At 47.5% G+C, this 20,442-nt stretch overlaps 1 protein-coding gene across 4 annotated transcripts in view; it reads right to left on the reverse strand.

Moving 5' to 3' along the window:
- Window positions 1–16,587, reverse strand: part of LOC121840485 (regulator of G-protein signaling 17-like) — a 121,023-nt gene extending 104,436 nt beyond the window's left edge. For 2 of the 4 annotated variants that reach the window (XM_042304312.1, XM_042304310.1), the window contains exon 1: window positions 16,494–16,587. The gene's annotated coding sequence lies outside the window, so the exon portion shown is untranslated. Of the gene's footprint in view, window positions 1–16,183; window positions 16,313–16,493 lie in introns of those variants that run through there. The other 2 variants (XM_042304313.1, XM_042304311.1) reach the window with 2 other exon arrangements.
- Window positions 16,588–20,442: the final 3,855 nt, after the last annotated feature.

The raw sequence follows: 20,442 nt of genomic DNA on the forward strand, positions 1-20,442 counted from the left end.
TCTGACTGAGACAGACAGGCACCATCTCTACCCTACAGTCTGACTGAGACAGAAAGGCACCATCTCTACCCTACAGTCAGACTGAGACAGACATGCACCATCTCTAACCTACAGTCTGACTGAGACAGACAGGCACCATCTCTACCCTACAGTCAGACTGACTGAGACAGACAGGCACCATCTCTACCCTACAGTCAGACTGACTGAGACAGACAGGCACCATCTCTACCCTACAGTCAGACTGAGACAGACAGGCACCATCTCTACCCTACAGTCAGACTGAGACAGACAGGCACCATCTCTAACCTACATTCAGACTGACTGAGACAGACAGGCACCATCTATACCCTACAGTCAGACTGACTGAGACAGACAGGCACCATCTATACCCTACAGTCAGAATGAGACAGACAGGCACCATCTCTACACTACAGTCTGACTGAGACATACAGGCACCATCTCTACCCTACAGTCAGACTGAGACAGACAGGCACCATCTCTACCCTACAGTCTGACTGAGACAGACAGGCACCATCTCTACCCTACAGTCAGACTGAGACAGACAGGCACCATCTCTACCCTACAGTCAGACTGAGACAGACAGGCACCATCTCTACCCTACAGTCTGACTGAGACAGACAGGCACCATCTCTACCCTACAGTCAGACTGAGACAGACAGGCACCATCTCTACCCTACAGTCAGACTGAGACAGACAGGCACCATCTCTACCCTACAGTCTGACTGAGACAGAAAGGCACCATCTCTACCCTACAGTCAGACTGAGACAGACATGCACCATCTCTAACCTACAGTCTGACTGAGACAGACAGGCACCATCTCTACCCTACAGTCAGACTGACTGAGACAGACAGGCACCATCTCTACCCTACAGTCAGACTGACTGAGACAGACAGGCACCATCTCTACCCTACAGTCAGACTGAGACAGACAGGCACCATCTCTACCCTGCAGTCAGACTGAGACAGACAGGCACCATCTCTAACCTACATTCAGACTGACTGAGACAGACAGGCACCATCTATACCCTACAGTCAGACTGACTGAGACAGACAGGCACCATCTATACCCTACAGTCAGACTAACTGAGAAAGACAGGCACCATCTCTACCCTACAGTCAGACTGACTGAGACAGACAGGCACCATCTCTACCCTACAGTCAGACTGAGACAGGCAGGCACCATCTCTACCCTACAGTCTGACTGAGACAGACAGGCACCATCTCTACCCTACAGTCTGACTGAGACATACAGGCACCATCTCTACCCTACAGTCAGGCTGAGACAGACAGGCACCATCTCTACCCTACAGTCTGACTGAGACAGACAGGCACCATCTCTACCCTACAGTCGGACTGAGACAGACAGGCACCATCTCTACCCTACAGTCAGACTGAGACAGACAGGCACCATCTCTACCCTACAGTCTGACTGAGACAGACAGGCACCATCTCTACCCTACAGTCAGACTGACTGAGACAGACAGGCACCATCTCTACCCTACAGTCAGACTGAGACAGACAGGCACCATCTCTACCCTACAGTCAGACTGAGACAGACAGGCACCATCTCTACCCTACAGTCTGACTGAGACAGACAGGCACCATCTCTACACTACAGTCTGACTGAGACATACAGGCACCATCTCTACCCTACAGTCAGACTGAGACAGACAGGCACCATCTCTACCCTACAGTCAGACTGAATGAGACAGACAGGCACCATCTATACCCTACAGTCAGACTGACTGAGAAAGACAGGCACCATCTCTACCCTACAGTCAGACTGACTGAGACAGACAGGCACCATCTCTACCCTACAGTCAGACTGACTGAGACAGACAGGCACCATCTATACCCTACAGTCAGACTGACTGAGAAAGACAGGCACCATCTCTACCCTACAGTCGGACTGACTGAGACAGACAGGCACCATCTCTACCCTACAGTCAGAATGAGACAGACAGGCACCATCTCTACACTACAGTCTGACTGAGACATACAGGCACCATCTCTACCCTACAGTCAGACTGAGACAGACAGGCACCATCTCTACCCTACAGTCTGACTGAGACAGACAGGCACCATCTCTACCCTACAGTCGGACTGAGACAGACAGGCACCATCTCTACCCTACAGTCAGACTGAGACAGACAGGCACCATCTCTACCCTACAGTCAGACTGAGACAGACAGGCACCATCTCTACCCTACAGTCTGACTGAGAAAGACAGGCACCATCTCTACACTACAGTCAGACTGAGACAGACAGGCACCATCTCTACCCTACAGTCTGACTGAGACAGACAGGCACCATCTCTACCCTACAGTCAGACTGACTGAGACAGACAGGCACCATCTCTACCCTACAGTCAGACTGACTGAGACAGACAGGCACCATCTCTACCCTACAGTCAGACTGAGACAGACAGGCACCATCTCTACCCTACAGTCAGACTGAGACAGACAGGCACCATCTCTAACCTACATTCAGACTGACTGAGACAGACAGGCACCATCTCTACCCTACAGTCAGACTGACTGAGACAGACAGGCACCATCTCTACCCTACAGTCAGACTGAGACAGACAGGCACCATCTCTACCCTACAGTCAGACTGAGACAGACAGGCACCATCTCTACCCTACAGTCAGACTGACTGAGACAGACAGGCACCATCTCTACCCTACAGTCAGACTGACTGAGACAGACAGGCACCATCTCTACCCTACAGTCAGACTGACTGAGACAGACAGGCACCATCTCTACCCTACAGTCAGACTGAGACAGACAGGCACCATCTCTACCCTACAGTCAGACTGAGACAGGCAGGCACCATCTCTACCCTACAGTCTGACTGAGACAGACAGGCACCATCTCTACACTACAGTCTGACTGAGACATACAGGCACCATCTCTACCCTACAGTCAGACTGAGACAGACAGGCACCATCTCTACCCTACAGTCTGACTGAGACAGACAGGCACCATCTCTACCCTACAGTCTGACTGAGAAAGACAGGCACCATCTCTACCCTACAGTCAGACTGAGACAGACAGGCACCATCTCTACCCTACAGTCAGACTGAGACAGACAGGCACCATCTCTACCCTACAGTTGGACTGAGACAGACAGGCACCATCTCTACACTACAGTCTGACTGAGACAGACAGGCACCATCTCTACCCTACAGTCTGACTGAGACAGACAGGCACCATCTCTACCCTACAGTCAGACTGAGACAGACAGGCACCATCTCTACCCTACAGTCTGACTGAGACAGACAGGCACCATCTCTACCCTACAGTCAGACTGAGACAGACAGGCACCATCTCTACCCTACAGTCAGACTGAGACAGACAGGCACCATCTCTACCCTACAGTCAGACTGAGACAGACAGGCACCATCTCTACCCTACAGTCAGACTGAGACAGACAGGCACCATCTCTACCCTACAGTCTGACTGAGACAGACAGGCACCATCTCTACCCTACAGTCTGACTGAGACAGAAAGGCACCATCTCTACCCTACAGTCAGACTGAGACAGACATGCACCATCTCTACCCTACAGTCTGACTGAGACAGACAGGCACCATCTCTACCCTACAGTCAGACTGACTGAGACAGACAGGCACCATCTCTACCCTACAGTCAGACTGACTGAGACAGACAGGCACCATCTATACCCTACAGTCAGACTGACTGAGACAGACAGGCACCATCTATACCCTACAGTCAGACTAACTGAGAAAGACAGGCAACATCTCTACCCTACAGTCAGACTGACTGAGACAGACAGGCACCATCTCTACCCTACAGTCGGACTGACTGAGACAGACAGGCACCATCTCTACCCTACAGTCAGACTGAGACAGACAGGCACCATCTCTACCCTACAGTCAGACTGAGACAGGCAGGCACCATCTCTACCCTACAGTCTGACTGAGACAGACAGGCACCATCTCTACACTACAGTCTGACTGAGACATACAGGCACCATCTCTACCCTACAGTCAGACTGAGACAGACAGGCACCATCTCTACCCTACAGTCTGACTGAGACAGACAGGCACCATCTCTACCCTACAGTCTGACTGAGAAAGACAGGCACCATCTCTACCCTACAGTCAGACTGAGACAGACAGGCACCATCTCTACCCTACAGTCAGACTGAGACAGACAGGCACCATCTCTACCCTACAGTTGGACTGAGACAGACAGGCACCATCTCTACACTACAGTCTGACTGAGACAGACAGGCACCATCTCTACCCTACAGTCTGACTGAGACAGACAGGCACCATCTCTACCCTACAGTCAGACTGACTGAGACAGACAGGCACCATCTCTACACTACAGTCTGACTGAGGCAGACAGGCACCATCTCTACCCTACAGTCAGAATGAGACAGACAGGCACCATCTCTACCCTACAGTCAGACTGAGACAGACAGGCACCATCTCTACCCTACAGTCAGACTGAGACAGACAGGCACCATCTCTACCCTACAGTCAGACTGAGACAGACAGGCACCATCTCTACCCTACAGTCAGACTGACTGAGACAGACAGGCACCATCTCTACCCTACAGTCAGACTGAGACAGACATGCACCATCTCTACCCTACAGTCTGACTGAGACAGACAGGCACCATCTCTACCCTACAGTCAGACTGACTGAGAAAGACAGGCACCATCTCTACCCTACAGTCAGACTGACTGAGACAGACAGGCACCATCTATACCCTACAGTCAGACTGACTGAGACAGACAGGCACCATCTATACCCTACAGTCAGACTAACTGAGAAAGACAGGCACCATCTCTACCCTACAGTCAGACTGACTGAGACAGACAGGCACCATCTCTACCCTACAGTCGGACTGACTGAGACAGACAGGCACCATCTCTACCCTACAGTCAGACTGAGACAGACAGGCACCATCTCTACCCTACAGTCAGACTGAGACAGGCAGGCACCATCTCTACCCTACAGTCTGACTGAGACAGACAGGCACCATCTCTACACTACAGTCTGACTGAGACATACAGGCACCATCTCTACCCTACAGTTGGACTGAGACAGACAGGCACCATCTCTACCCTACAGTCAGACTGAGACAGACAGGCACCATCTCTACCCTACAGTCAGACTGAGACAGACAGGCACCATCTCTACCCAACAGTCAGACTGAGACAGACAGGCACCATCTCTACCCTAGAGTCGGACTGAGACAGACAGGCACCATCTCTACACTACAGTCTGACTGAGACAGACAGGCACCATCTCTACCCTACAGTCAGACTGAGACAGACAGGCACCATCTCTACCCTACAGTCAGACTGAGACAGACAGGCACCATCTCTACCCAACAGTCAGACTGAGACAGACAGGCACCATCTCTACCCTACAGTCAGACTGACTGAGACAGACAGGCACCATCTCTACCCTACAGTCAGACTGACTGAGACAGACAGGCACCATCTCTACCCTACAGTCAGACTGAGACAGACAGGCACCATCTCTACCCTACAGTCAGACTGAGACAGGCAGGCACCATCTCTACCCTACAGTCTGACTGAGACAGACAGGCACCATCTCTACACTACAGTCTGACTGAGACATACAGGCACCATCTCTACACTACAGTCAGACTGAGACAGACAGGCACCATCTCTACCCTACAGTCTGACTGAGACAGACAGGCACCATCTCTACCCTACAGTCTGACTGAGAAAGACAGGCACCATCTCTACCCTACAGTCAGACTGAGACAGACAGGCACCATCTCTACCCTACAGTCAGACTGAGACAGACAGGCACCATCTCTACCCTACAGTTGGACTGAGACAGACAGGTACCATCTCTACACTACAGTCTGACTGAGACAGACAGGCACCATCTCTACCCTACAGTCAGACTGAGACAGACAGGCACCATCTCTACCCTACAGTCTGACTGAGACAGACAGGCACCATCTCTACCCTACAGTCAGACTGACTGAGACAGACAGGCACCATCTCTACACTACAGTCTGACTGAGGCAGACAGGCACCATCTCTACCCTACAGTCAGAATGAGACAGACAGGCACCATCTCTACCCTACAGTCAGACTGAGACAGACAGGCACCATCTCTACCCTACAGTCAGACTGAGACAGACAGGCACCATCTCTACCCTACAGTCTGACTGAGACAGACAGGCACCATCTCTACCCTACAGTCAGACTGAGACAGACAGGCACCATCTCTACCCTACAGTCTGACTGAGACAGAAAGGCACCATCTCTACCCTACAGTCAGACTGAGACAGACATGCACCATCTCTACCCTACAGTCTGACTGAGACAGACAGGCACCATCTATACCCTACAGTCAGACTGACTGAGAAAGACAGGCTACATCTCTACCCTACAGTCAGACTGACTGAGACAGACAGGCACCATCTATACCCTACAGTCAGACTGACTGAGAAAGACAGGCACCATCTCTACCCTACAGTCAGACTAACTGAGAAAGACAGGTAACATCTCTACCCTACAGTCAGACTGACTGAGACAGACAGGCACCATCTCTACCCTACAGTCGGACTGACTGAGACAGACAGGCACCATCTCTACCCTACAGTCAGACTGAGACAGACAGGCACCATCTCTACCCTACAGTCAGACTGAGACAGGCAGGCACCATCTCTACCCTACAGTCTGACTGAGACAGACAGGCACCATCTCTACACTACAGTCTGACTGAGACATACAGGCACCATCTCTACCCTACAGTTGGACTGAGACAGACAGGCACCATCTCTACCCTACAGTCAGACTGAGACAGACAGGCACCATCTCTACCCTACAGTCAGACTGAGACAGACAGGCACCATCTCTACCCAACAGTCAGACTGAGACAGACAGGCACCATCTCTACCCTAGAGTCGGACTGAGACAGACAGGCACCATCTCTACACTACAGTCTGACTGAGACAGACAGGCACCATCTCTACCCTACAGTCAGACTGAGACAGACAGGCACCATCTCTACCCTACAGTCAGACTGAGACAGACAGGCACCATCTCTACCCAACAGTCAGACTGAGACAGACAGGCACCATCTCTACCCTACAGTCAGACTGAGACAGACAGGCACCATCTCTACCCAACAGTCTGACTGAGACAGACAGGCACCATCTCTACACTACAGTCAGACTGAGACAGACAGGCACCATCTCTACCCTACAGTCTGACTGAGACAGACAGGCACCATCTCTACCCTACAGTCAGACTGACTGAGACAGACAGGCACCATCTCTACCCTACAGTCAGACTGACTGAGACAGACAGGCACCATCTCTACCCTACCGTCAGACTGAGACAGACAGGCACCATCTCTACCCTACAGTCAGACTGAGACAGACAGGCACCATCTCTAACCTACATTCAGACTGAATGAGACAGACAGGCACCATCTCTACCCTACAGTCAGACTGACTGAGACAGACAGGCACCATCTATACCCTACAGTCAGACTGACTGAGACAGACAGGCACCATCTATACCCTACAGTCAGACTGACTGAGAAAGACAGGCACCATCTCTACCCTACAGTCAGACTGACTGAGACAGACAGACACCATCTCTACCCTACAGTCAGACTGAGACAGGCAGGCACCATCTCTACCCTACAGTCTGACTGAGACAGACAGGCACCATCTCTACACTACAGTCTGACTGAGACATACAGGCACCATCTCTACCCTACAGTCTGACTGAGACAGACAGGCACCATCTCTACCCTACAGTCTGACTGAGACATACAGGCACCATCTCTACCCTACAGTCTGACTGAGACAGACAGGCACCATCTCTACCCTACAGTCGGACTGAGACAGACAGGCACCATCTCTACACTACAGTCTGACTGAGACAGACAGGCACCATCTCTACCCTACAGTCAGACTGAGACAGACAGGCACCATCTCTACCCTACAGTCTGACTGAGACAGACAGGCACCATCTCTACCCTACAGTCAGACTGACTGAGACAGACAGGCACCATCTCTACACTACAGTCAGACTGAGACAGACAGGCACCATCTCTACCCTACAGTCTGACTGAGACAGACAGGCACCTACATATCTACCCTACAGTCAGACTGAGACAGACAGGCACCATTTCTACCCTACAGTCAGACTGAGACAGACAGGCACCATCTCTACCCTACAGTCAGACTGAGACAGACAGGCACCATCTCTACCCTACAGTCTGACTGAGACAGACAGGCACCATCTCTACCCTACAGTCTGACTGAGACAGACAGGCACCATCTCTACCCTACAGTCTGACTGAGGCAGACAGGCACCATCTCTACCCTATAGTCAGACTGAGACAGACAGGCACCATCTCTACCCTACAGTCAGACTGAGACAGACAGGCACCATCTCTACCCTACAGTCAGACTGAGACAGACAGGCACCATCTCTACCCTACAGTCAGACTGAGACAGACAGGCACCATCTCTACCCTACAGTCTGACTGAGACAGACAGGCACCATCTCTACCCTACAGTCAGACTGAGACAGACAGGCACCATCTCTACCCTACAGTCTGACTGAGACAGACAGGCACCATCTCTACCCTACAGTCAGACTGAGACAGACAGGCACCATCTCTACCCTACAGTCTGACTGAGACAGACAGGCACCATCTCTACCCTACAGTCAGACTGAGACAGACAGGCACCATCTCTACCCTACAGTCTGACTGAGACAGACAGGCACCATCTCTACCCTACAGTTAGACTGACTGAGACAGACAGGCACCATCTCTACCCTACAGTCAGACTGACTGAGACAGACAGGCACCATCTCTACCCTACAGTCAGACTGAGACAGACAGGCACCATCTCTACCCTACAGTCTGACTGAGGCAGACAGGCACCATCTCTACCCTACAGTCAGACTGAGACAGACAGGCACCATCTCTACCCTACAGTCAGACTGAGACAGACAGGCACCATCTCTACCCTACAGTCTGACTGAGACAGACAGGCACCATCTCTACCCTACAGTCAGACTGAGACAGACAGGCACCATCTCTACCCTAGAGTCGGACTGAGACAGACAGGCACCATCTCTACACTACAGTCTGACTGAGACAGACAGGCACCATCTCTACCCTACAGTCAGACTGAGACAGACAGGCACCATCTCTACCCTACAGTCTGACTGAGACAGACAGGCACCATCTCTACCCTACAGTCAGACTGACTGAGACAGACAGGCACCATCTATACCCTACAGTCAGACTGACTGAGAAAGACAGGCACCATCTCTACCCTACAGTCAGACTGACTGAGAAAGACAGGCACCATCTCTACCCTACAGTCAGACTGACTGAGACAGACAGGCACCATCTCTACCCTACAGTCGGACTGACTGAGACAGACAGGCACCATCTCTACCCTACAGTCAGACTGAGACAGACAGGCACCATCTATACCCTACAGTCAGACTGAGAGAGGCAGGCACCATCTCTACCCTACAGTCTGACTGAGACAGACAGGCACCGTCTCTACACTACAGTCTGACTGAGACATACAGGCACCATCTCTACCCTACAGTCAGACTGAGACAGACAGGCACCATCTCTACCCTACAGTCTGACTGAGACAGACAGGCACCATCTCTACCCTAGAGTCGGACTGAGACAGACAGGCACCATCTCTACACTACAGTCTGACTGAGACAGACAGGCACCATCTCTACCCTACAGTCAGACTGAGACAGACAGGCACCATCTCTACCCTACAGTCTGACTGAGACAGACAGGCACCATCTCTACCCTACAGTCTGACTGAGACAGACAGGCACCATCTCTACCCTACAGTCAGACTGAGACAGACAGGCACCATCTCTACCCTACAGTCTGACTGAGACAGACAGGCACCATCTCTACCCTACAGTCTGACTGAGACAGACAGGCACCATCTCTACCCTACAGTCTGACTGAGGCAGACAGGCACCATCTCTACCCTACAGTCTGACTGAGGCAGACAGGCACCATCTCTACCCTACAGTCAGACTGAGACAGACAGGCACCATCTCTACCCTACAGTCTGACTGAGACAGACAGGCACCATCTCTACACTACAGTCAGACTGAGACAGACAGGCACCATCTCTACCCTACAGTCTGACTGAGACAGACAGGCACCATCTCTACCCTACAGTCAGACTGACTGAGACAGACAGGCACCATCTCTACCCTACAGTCAGACTGAGACAGACAGGCACCATCTCTACCCTACAGTCAGACTGAGACAGACAGGCACCATCTCTAACCTACATTCAGACTGACTGAGACAGACAGGCACCATCTCTATCCTACAGTCAGACTGACTGAGACAGACAGGCACCATCTATACCCTACAGTCAGACTGACTGAGACAGACAGGCACCATCTATACCCTACAGTCAGACTGACTGAGAAAGACAGGCACCATCTATACCCTACAGTCAGACTGACTGAGAAAGACAGGCACCATCTCTACCCTACAGTCAGACTGACTGAGACAGACAGGCACCATCTATACCCTACAGTCAGACTGACTGAGAAAGACAGGCACCATCTCTACCCTACAGTCAGACTGACTGAGACAGACCGGCACCATCTCTAACCTACAGTCAGACTGCCTGAGACAGACAGGCACCATCTCTACCCTACAGTCAGACTGAGACAGGCAGGCACCATCTCTACCCTACCGTCTGACTGAGACAGACAGGCACCATCTCTACACTACAGTCTGACTGAGACATACAGGCACCATCTCTACCCTACAGTCAGACTGAGACAGACAGGCACCATCTCTACCCTACAGTCTGACTGAGACAGACAGGCACCATCTCTACCCTACAGTCTGACTGAGACAGACAGGCACCATCTCTACCCTACAGTCTGACCGAGACAGACAGGCACCATCACTATATCTCTGTCAGTACTCTATACCTCTGTCAGTACTCTAAACCTCTTTCAGTACCCTATACTTCTGTCAGTACCCTAAACCTCTGTCAGTACCCTAAACCTCTGTCAGTACACTATACCTCTATACCTCTGTCAGTACACTATACCTCTATACCTCTGTCAGTACACTATACCTCTATACCTCTGTCAGTACTCTATACCTCTGTCAGTACCCTATACTTCTGTCAGTACCCTAAACCTCTGTCAGTACCCTAAACCTCTGTCAGTACACTATACCTCTATACCTCTGTCAGTACACTATACCTCTATACCTCTGTCAGTACCCTAAACCTCTGTCAGTACCCTATACCTCTATACCTCTGTCAGTGCCCTATACCTCTGTCAGTACCCTAAACCTCTGTCAGTACCCTAAACCTCTGTCAGTACCCTATACCTCTACACCTCTGTCAGTACCCTATACCTCTATACCTCTGTCAGTACCCTAAACCTCTGTCAGTACCCTAAACCTCTGTCAGTACACTATACCTCTGTCAGTACCCTAAACCTCTGTCAGTACCCTAAACCTCTGTCAGTAACCTATACCTCTGATGTACACTATACCTCTGTCAGTACACTATACCTCTGTCAGTACACTAAACCTCTATACCTCTGTCAGTACCCTATACCTCTGTCAGTACCCTAAACCTCTGTCAGTACCCTAAACCTCTATACCTCTGTCAGTACCCTAAACCTCTGTCAGTACCCTAAACCTCTGTCAGTACCCTAAACCTCTGTCAGTACACTATACCTCTGTCAGTACCCTATACCTCTGATGTACACTATACCCATGTCAGTACAGTGTACATCAGAGAGAAACAGGATATGATGAGACAGGGCGCCCTCCTCCAGAGGAAGTATGTGACTCATTCATGTCACTCTGCAGAAAGATATCTTGCTCTGTTCTCCTATCATCAGGCCACATCCTCAGCCTCTGTCTAAACCTTACTATTGTCTAGATTTGGTGCCTCTCTGTCTCAGTCAGACTGTAGGGTAGAGATGGTGCCTGTCTGTCTCAGTCAGACTGTAGGGTAGAGATGGTGCCTGTCTGTCTCGGTCAGACTGTAGGGTAGAGATGGTGCCTGTCTGTCTCAGTCAGACTGTAGGGTAGAGATGGTGCCTGTCTGTCTCAGTCTGACTGTAGGGTAGAGATGGTGCCTGTCTGTCTCAGTCAGACTGTAGGGTAGAGATGGTGCCTGCCTGTCTCAGTCTGACTGTAGGGTGGAGATGGTGCCTGTCTGTCTCAGTCTGACTGTAGGGTAGAGATGGTGCCTGCCTGTCTCAGTCTGACTGTAGGGTAGATATGTAGGTGCCTGTCTGTCTCAGTCTGACTGTAGGGTAGATATGTAGGTGCCTGTCTGTCTCAGTCAGACTGTAGGGTGGAGATGGTGCCTGTCTGTCTCAGTCTGACTGAAGTGAGTCAGTAGTGAAATTGGATTCATATTCATATTAAGATTATTGATATTAATATTGTGGATTCCAGGCCACTCCTCCTCCAGTGGACTTAAGGGCTTTCCCGGCAATAAGTATTAGGCAGAGTTGCCCAATAATTTTCAATGGGGGGCAGAGTTGCCCAATCATTTTCAATGGGGGGCAGAGTTGCCTCAGCCGAGGCAGAAAAAATAGGAATCTTATTTTTTTGGTGAACTCCGCTCTGCCCCAAGCCCTTTACCTAAACTGACTTGACCTGCCCTGAGGCTGACTGACAAGGTCAGAACAGAGTAATGGGTTATTCTCTAGTGGATCTAGCCTTCTTTTCTCCTTCTATTCTCTAGTCGATCTAGCCTTCCTCCTCCTTCTATTCTCTTGTGGATCTAGCCTTCCTTTCTCCTTCTATTCTCTAGTGGATCTAGCCTTCCTTCCTCCTTCTATTCTCTAGTGGATCTAGCCTTCCTTCCTCCTTCTATTCTCTAGTGGATCTAGCCTTCCTTTCTCCTCCTATTCTCTAGTGGATCTAGCCTTCCTTCCTCCTTCTATTCTCTAGTGGATCTAGCCTTCCTTCCTCCTTCTATTCTCTAGTGGATCTAGCCTTCCTTCCTCCTTCTATTCTCTAGTGGATCTAGCCTTCCTTTCTCCTCCTATTCTCTAGTGGATCTAGCCTTCCTTCCTCCTTCTATTCTCTAGTGGATCTAGCCTTCCTTCCTCCTTCTATTCTCTAGTGGATCTAGCCTTCCTTTCTCCTTCTATTCTCTTGGACTGAGGAAGCTAAACACCAGATGTATCTTGTTGCAGTAATAGTAGTCTATAGTTAAGCCTTTCACTTCCCTCACTGCCCAGGGATCCCCTTTCGTAAGTGGAAGATACTTTCCACACCACTTAGTATCAGATAAATCCTTTTTCCGCATCCCAAATAGCACCGTATTCCCTACATAGTGCACTACTATTAACCAGAGCCCTATGGGTAGTAGTGCACTGTATAGGAAATAGTGTTCCATTTGGGCCTTTATCTACACTAGAAACTAGAAATGTTGCAGTCCATATGAGGAAATCAGTCAATTGAAATACATTCATTAGGCCCTAATCTATGGATTTCACATGACTGGGAATATAGATATGCATCAGTTGGTCACAGGTACCTTTAAAAACGTTGGGACTTGGATTAGAAAACCAGTCAGTATCTCCAACTCCATAGAGTTGATCAGGCTGTTGATTGGTGGCCTGTGGAATGTTGTCCCACTCCTCTTCAATGGCTGTGAGAAGTTGCTTGATATTGTCGGGAACTGGAACACGCTGTCGTACATGTTGATCCAGAGCATCCCAAACATGCTCAATGGGTGACATATCTGGTTAGTATGCAGGCCATGGAAAAACTGGGACATTTTCAGCATCCAGGAATTGTGCCTAGATTGTGACATGGGGCATTATCATACTGAGACATGAGGTGATGGCGGTGGATGAATGGCATGACGATGGGCCTCGGGATCTCGTCACGGTATCTCTGTCCATTCAAATTGCCATCGATAAAATGCAATTGTGTTCGTTGTCCGTAGCTTATACCCATAACCCCACAGCCACGTGGCACTCTGTTCACAACGGTGACATCAGTAAACCGTTCACCCACACCACGCTATACACGCTGTCTGCCATCTGCTCGGTACAGCTGGAACCAGGATTAATCTGCGAATAGCATCGAAGGTGAGCATGTTGCTCACTGAAGTCGGTTTACGACGCCGAACTGCAGTCAAGTCAAGACCCCGGCGAGGATGACGAGCACGCAGATTAGCTTCCCTGAGACGGTTTCTGACAGTTTCATCAGCTGTCCGGGTAGCTGGTCTCAGACGATCCTGCAGGTGAAGAAGCCTGGAGTACCTGGGATGGTGTGGTTACACGTGGTCTACAGGTGTGAGGCCGGTTGGACGTACTGCCAAATTCTGTAAAATGACGTCTGATGGTAGAGAAATTAACATTAAATTCTCTGGCAGTAGCTCTGGTGGACATTCCTGAATTCAGCATGCCAATTGCACGCTCCATTACAACTTGACACATCTGTGGCATTGTGTTGCGTGATAAAACTGCACACTTATTGTCCCCAGCACAAGGTGCACCTGTGTAATGTTCATGCTGTTTAATCAGCTTCTTGTTATGCCCCACCTGTCAGGTGGATGGATTATCTTGGCGAAGGAGAAATGCTCACTAACAGGGATGTAAATACATGCGTTCATACGATTTTAGAGAAATAAGCTTTTTGTGCTTATCTGAGTCTATCAATTTCCCTAAAATAACCTCCATGTTCATGTCATATGTTAAATATTAGCATATCCTTTCATGCTAGATGTTTCTGCCGCTCTCTCTCTCTCTCTCTCTCTGTTGCTCTTTTCTCACCAACCTACAATAGAATCTACAATAGAATCCTCGGTGAGAGAGCAATCTGTCAAAAATAATGGAAAAGGCTTTAGGTAACTCTTGATTTCTGTTATTAATCATGTGTAGCAAACTCCTATCATACATTTCAGTCATTAAAAAAAAAACTAGAACATGTAGATGGACTTTGACTGACTTATTAAAGATGTTTTCATTGCAATCCTTCTGTTTGGTCTGATCTGTGTGCCCAAAATGCAGTTCGCACCCCCCCTCACCCTCATATTCAGAAGCGCGTCCTCGGGAGATTGGTACGCACGAACATGTCTCAAAGCGCTTCGCCGCCACGCGACACCGGTGCCCCGCATCCCTCACCTTCCTCCGCTCCACGGGGACGCGCTTACCGGCGCCGCTCACAACAAATTCATTCAATCGAACGTCTCGTGCGTGAGTCACGAACGCGCTTTACTACACGACGAGTTCGGGAGGAAAGGTGTAGGCAGACAGTCACATATCCTCCTCATAAATAATTCACACGCGGCTAAACGAACAATATGAGGGTTAAAATACTATTATCTCTGTTACCGGTTAAAATACTATTATTTCTGTTACCTGCAACACAGATGTTATCTAGGCCCATCAATAGGATATCTGACAAAACAAACTTCCTAACGGACAATGATGATCTTTTCAATTTGCACTTCCTAGACCGAGATGACCGACTTGAGAATAATACATGTATTGCCTTACCCCCCCCTCCCACTACCCACTACCGGTAGGCTACATATCAAACACTAAAGGACACTAACCCACAAGAATAACTACCGATATGTAGCCTACAAGTTTGGCTAGGTTGAGAAGAGCATCACGATTTTGTCGTAGAACAAAATCACAAAACCGCACTCTCTCGTAGCCTTTTATATTGCGTGAGGAGAACTGACAGATGTCACGCAACAAAATGTACGAAATTGGACAAACGTGACAAATACAAAAACCCGTTTGCACTATACCCCCCGTCGGATTCCTTCTTCCGCTCCTGTGGGGTTTACATATAGCAAACCAGCAACCAAGGAAACATCCAACTTGGCTGCTCAAATGATCTGCTTTCAATATTACTGTTAGCAGGCTGTGCACATGTTTACGCTCGACATAAAGAAGACAAATACATCATATCAGTGGTACCGAGAGAGAGAGAGAGAAATCATAGGCGAGCAAGATTGAACAGACTGACATCTCCATATTGTATATTGTACTAATATGGATCCAGAGCAGAGCAGACCGTTCTTCTAACAGAAATGAAGCAGTGAAACAAGCGACAGAAACAATAAGCGGCAGTAGCAGTATTTCCCTACCTAACCTCTCTTCCTCAGTCAGTTTCGAATGAGAAGCACAGTGGTTATTGTATCGAAAGACATATCGTTACTCTATTTCCAGGAAAGCTGTATTCCGTGTTGTCGAAAACATGATCCAAATACTAAATGTTGTTTTACAGGGTTTTTTTTTTTTGGGGGGGCGTTACAGGGTTTGTTTCTTCTAGACCCTTTTCTCTTCAGCAGTAGCCTAGGAATCACGGACCTTTTTTTTCAAAATGGGAAAACCCACCATTGACTGGCAAAGTCAAAAACAATTTACTTGACATGGCTATTATTTAATAATACTTACAATTTTTGCATTAAAATGATCAGGTGGACGGTATCCGTTTCGTTTTCGGAGGCACATCCGTTTCTTTTAATGTGTTTTATATATATATATATATATATATATATATATATATATATATATATATGTATATGTATATGTATATGTATATGTGTAAAAAACAATACTGTATATATTCGCTGTTGCCGTATTCCAGCGCGAGCTGGGCTCGACACCCTTACCGACGCGAACGGAGGCTGCACGGCGCATGCGTGGAGCCGTACGGCGCTCCTTACACAGACAGACAGAGATGTTCACCAAGGAACGGATCTTCCTCAGTATAGCTGGCATTTGTTATAAACCTTAACTTCTTTATGTGCCACTGTTAAGTCATAACAATTAAAGCTACAGGAAGATAATTGACTGAGATCTACTAACATTTTGTAGCGATTGATTGAGTACATAATCATCTTCGTCAACGTCCCCATTTATCATCCTCTTTTTTTCCCTCCTCATCTTCATCAACAGGTAAACTAAAATTGCAACAAAAATAACATTGTAATGACATAATACTACGAATAATAATAATACTCATTATTATCATCATGATATTGTTTGTTTACATAAGGTAACCCCAGGAGTAGCTCTTATAACCTAGAGACTATAACAGTGACTGTAACTTTGCCTTTTTAGTTTTTAAATGACCTGCTATGATTTGATTATTTATTCCTAATGAGCCCACTTAACCTCATTGATGAATTTTTTAAAAACGACTTAATTAAAAGAAACTGTTGTTTCACACTCACACAACCTTAACAACAAGTTATCTCTCTTCACACAATACAATTCATATAAGTCACTTCCTGTACAATACTTCAAATCGTGGTAGGTTACTTCCACCACAACACAATTCATATAAGTCACTTCCTGTTCCATACTTCCAGTCGTGGTAGGCTCCTTCCACCGGGTCACTGCTGATAAACGTTAAATTACGTAAGGAACATACCATGCTGTGCCGTGTTGTCAATGGCTGTAATTCTCTTCCCTATCTGCCTGTGTTACTGCCGTGGTTCTGTCCAGCGAGCGGCGCCAGACACCAACAATAGCCGAATGAAGATATGGTTACGACCGCTGGCGAGTCAAAATATCTCTTTATGCCTATTATATTTGGTCTGGTTTGTCGGGGAACATTTGCATACCAATAAAATGTAAATAAACTACCAAAAATTATCTTGAAAGAATATCTTGATCATTTTCAGAATAGGTGGCCCAAACACTAGGCCTGTGGGCATGTGGAATTAGAAAATGGATTAATTAATTTATTGATAAGGATTTGGCGCACTGAATGACGCTAATAGTTGTTGGGATTCGAATAGTAGTTCTATCATATTCAAAACGAACGTTTCCTCTTTTTTTTTTAAAAATCAGTCACGTTTTTATATCATGAGATCTGCTGTTTGTCCACATGGTGTCAGTAAAGCTCTCTGAGATGGGAAGTGTCACCTCACCGTTGTCTGCTCATTCATGCTGCAACCAAATACCACTCCCTACATGGGCATCCTTTGATGAATCCATAAAGAACTCAAAGTGACAACCTCATTCAATAATGCTTATTTCAACGTCCTGTCTTGTAGGCTGTAGATAACCTATTATTTGTTGTTTGAAAGGATTGGAACATGTTGGGATAACATATGTTGCCATTTATCTGACCGAAACTCATTTTAAGTTCTATGGAATGGGAAAATAGATATTTATTTATTTATTTATGACTGAATTCAGACACAGCCATGCACACACATGCACAGACACTGACGCACACACACACACACACACACACACACACACACACACACACACACACACACACACACACACACAAAATCGTAGGCGATGCCTGATGTTTTATGGGCTTCTAACCAATTGTGCTATTTTCAGTGTTTATTATTTGTAACTTATTTTGTACATAATGTTTCTACCACTGTCTCTGTGGCCCGAAAAGAGCTTCTTGATATCAGAACAACGATTACTCACCTCGAACTGGACCAAGATTTTTTCTTTAACGAGTCGGACACAAAGTATTTACTGCTGATACCGGACCAGGCCCAAATCCCCGTCATTAGCATGGAGAAGAGACGGCGATACAGCGAACGCAGATCCGGCTGCCATGTGAGAATTCTTCTTACCCTCCTCTACCATCTGTTCTATTTGGCAACGTGGATAAGCTCCGTTTGAGACCATCCTACCAACGTAACATAAAAAACGGGATAAGCTCCGTTTGAGACCATCCTACCAACGTAACATAAAAAACTGGATAAGCTCCGTTTGAGACCATCCTACCAACTTAACATAAAAAACTGGATAAGCTCCGTTTGAGACCATCCTACCAACGTAACATAAAAAACTGGATAAGCTCCGTTTGAGACCATCCTACCAACGTAACATAAAAAACTGGATAAGCTCCGTTTGAGACCATCCTACCAACGTAACATAAAAAACTGGATAAGCTCCGTTTGAGACCATCCTACCAACGTAACATAAAAAACTGGATAAGCTCCGTTTGAGACCATCCTACCAACGTAACATAAAAAACTGGATAAGCTCCGTTTGAGACCATCCTACCAACGTAACATAAAAAACGGGATAAGCTCCGTTTGAGACCATCCTACCAACGTAACATAAAAAACTGGATAAGCTCCGTTTGAGACCATCCTACCAACGTAACATAAAAAACTGGATAAGCTCCGTTTGAGACCATCCTACCAACGTAACATAAAAACTGGATAAGCTCCGTTTGAGACCATCCTACCAACGTAACATAAAAACTGGATAAGCTCCGTTTGAGACCATCCTACCAACGTAACATAAAAAACTGGATAAGCTCCGTTTGAGACCATCCTACCAACGTAACATAAAAACTGGATAAGCTCCGTTTGAGACCATCCTACCAACGTAACATAAAAACTGGATAAGCTCCGTTTGAGACCATCCTACCAACGTAACATAAAAAACTGGATAAGCTCCGTTTGAGACCATCCTACCAACGTAACATAAAAAACTGGATAAGCTCCGTTTGAGACCATCCTACCAACGTAACATAAAAAACTGGATAAGCTCCGTTTGAGACCATCCTACCAACGTAACATAAAAAAAACTGGATAAGCTCCGTTTGAGACCATCCTACCAACGTAACATAAAAAACTGGATAAGCTCCGTTTGAGACCATCCTACCAACGTAACATAAAAACTGGGATAAGCTCCGTTTGAGACCATCCTACCAACGTAACATAAAAAACTGGATAAGCTCCGTTTGAGACCATCCTACCAACGTAACATAAAAAACTGGATAAGCTCCGTTTGAGACCATCCTACCAACGTAACATAAAAAACTGGATAAGCTCCGTTTGAGACCATCCTACCAACGTAACATAAAAAACTGGATAAGCTCCGTTTGAGACCATCCTACCAACGTAACATAAAAAACTGGATAAGCTCCGTTTGAGACCATCCTACCAACGTAACATAAAAACTGGATAAGCTCCGTTTGAGACCATCCTACCAACGTAACATAAAAAACTGGATAAGCTCCGTTTGAGACCATCCTACCAACGTAACATAAAAACTGGATAAGCTCCGTTTGAGACCATCCTACCAACGTAACATAAAAACTGGATAAGCTCCGTTTGAGACCATCCTACCAACGTAACATAAAAAACTGGATAAGCTCCGTTTGAGACCATCCTACCAACGTAACATAAAAACGGGATAAGCTCCGTTTGAGACCATCCTACCAACGTAACATAAAAAACTGGATAAGCTCCGTTTGAGACCATCCTACCAACGTAACATAAAAACGGGATAAGCTCCGTTTGAGACCATCCTACCAACGTAACATAAAAAACTGGATAAGCTCCGTTTGAGACCATCCTACCAACGTAACATAAAAAACGGGATAAGCTCCCATTTGAGACCATCC

The sequence above is a fragment of the Oncorhynchus tshawytscha genome, linkage group LG22 (assembly GCF_018296145.1).
Source record: "Oncorhynchus tshawytscha isolate Ot180627B linkage group LG22, Otsh_v2.0, whole genome shotgun sequence".
In the NCBI taxonomy this organism is placed as follows: Eukaryota; Metazoa; Chordata; class Actinopteri; order Salmoniformes; family Salmonidae; genus Oncorhynchus; species Oncorhynchus tshawytscha.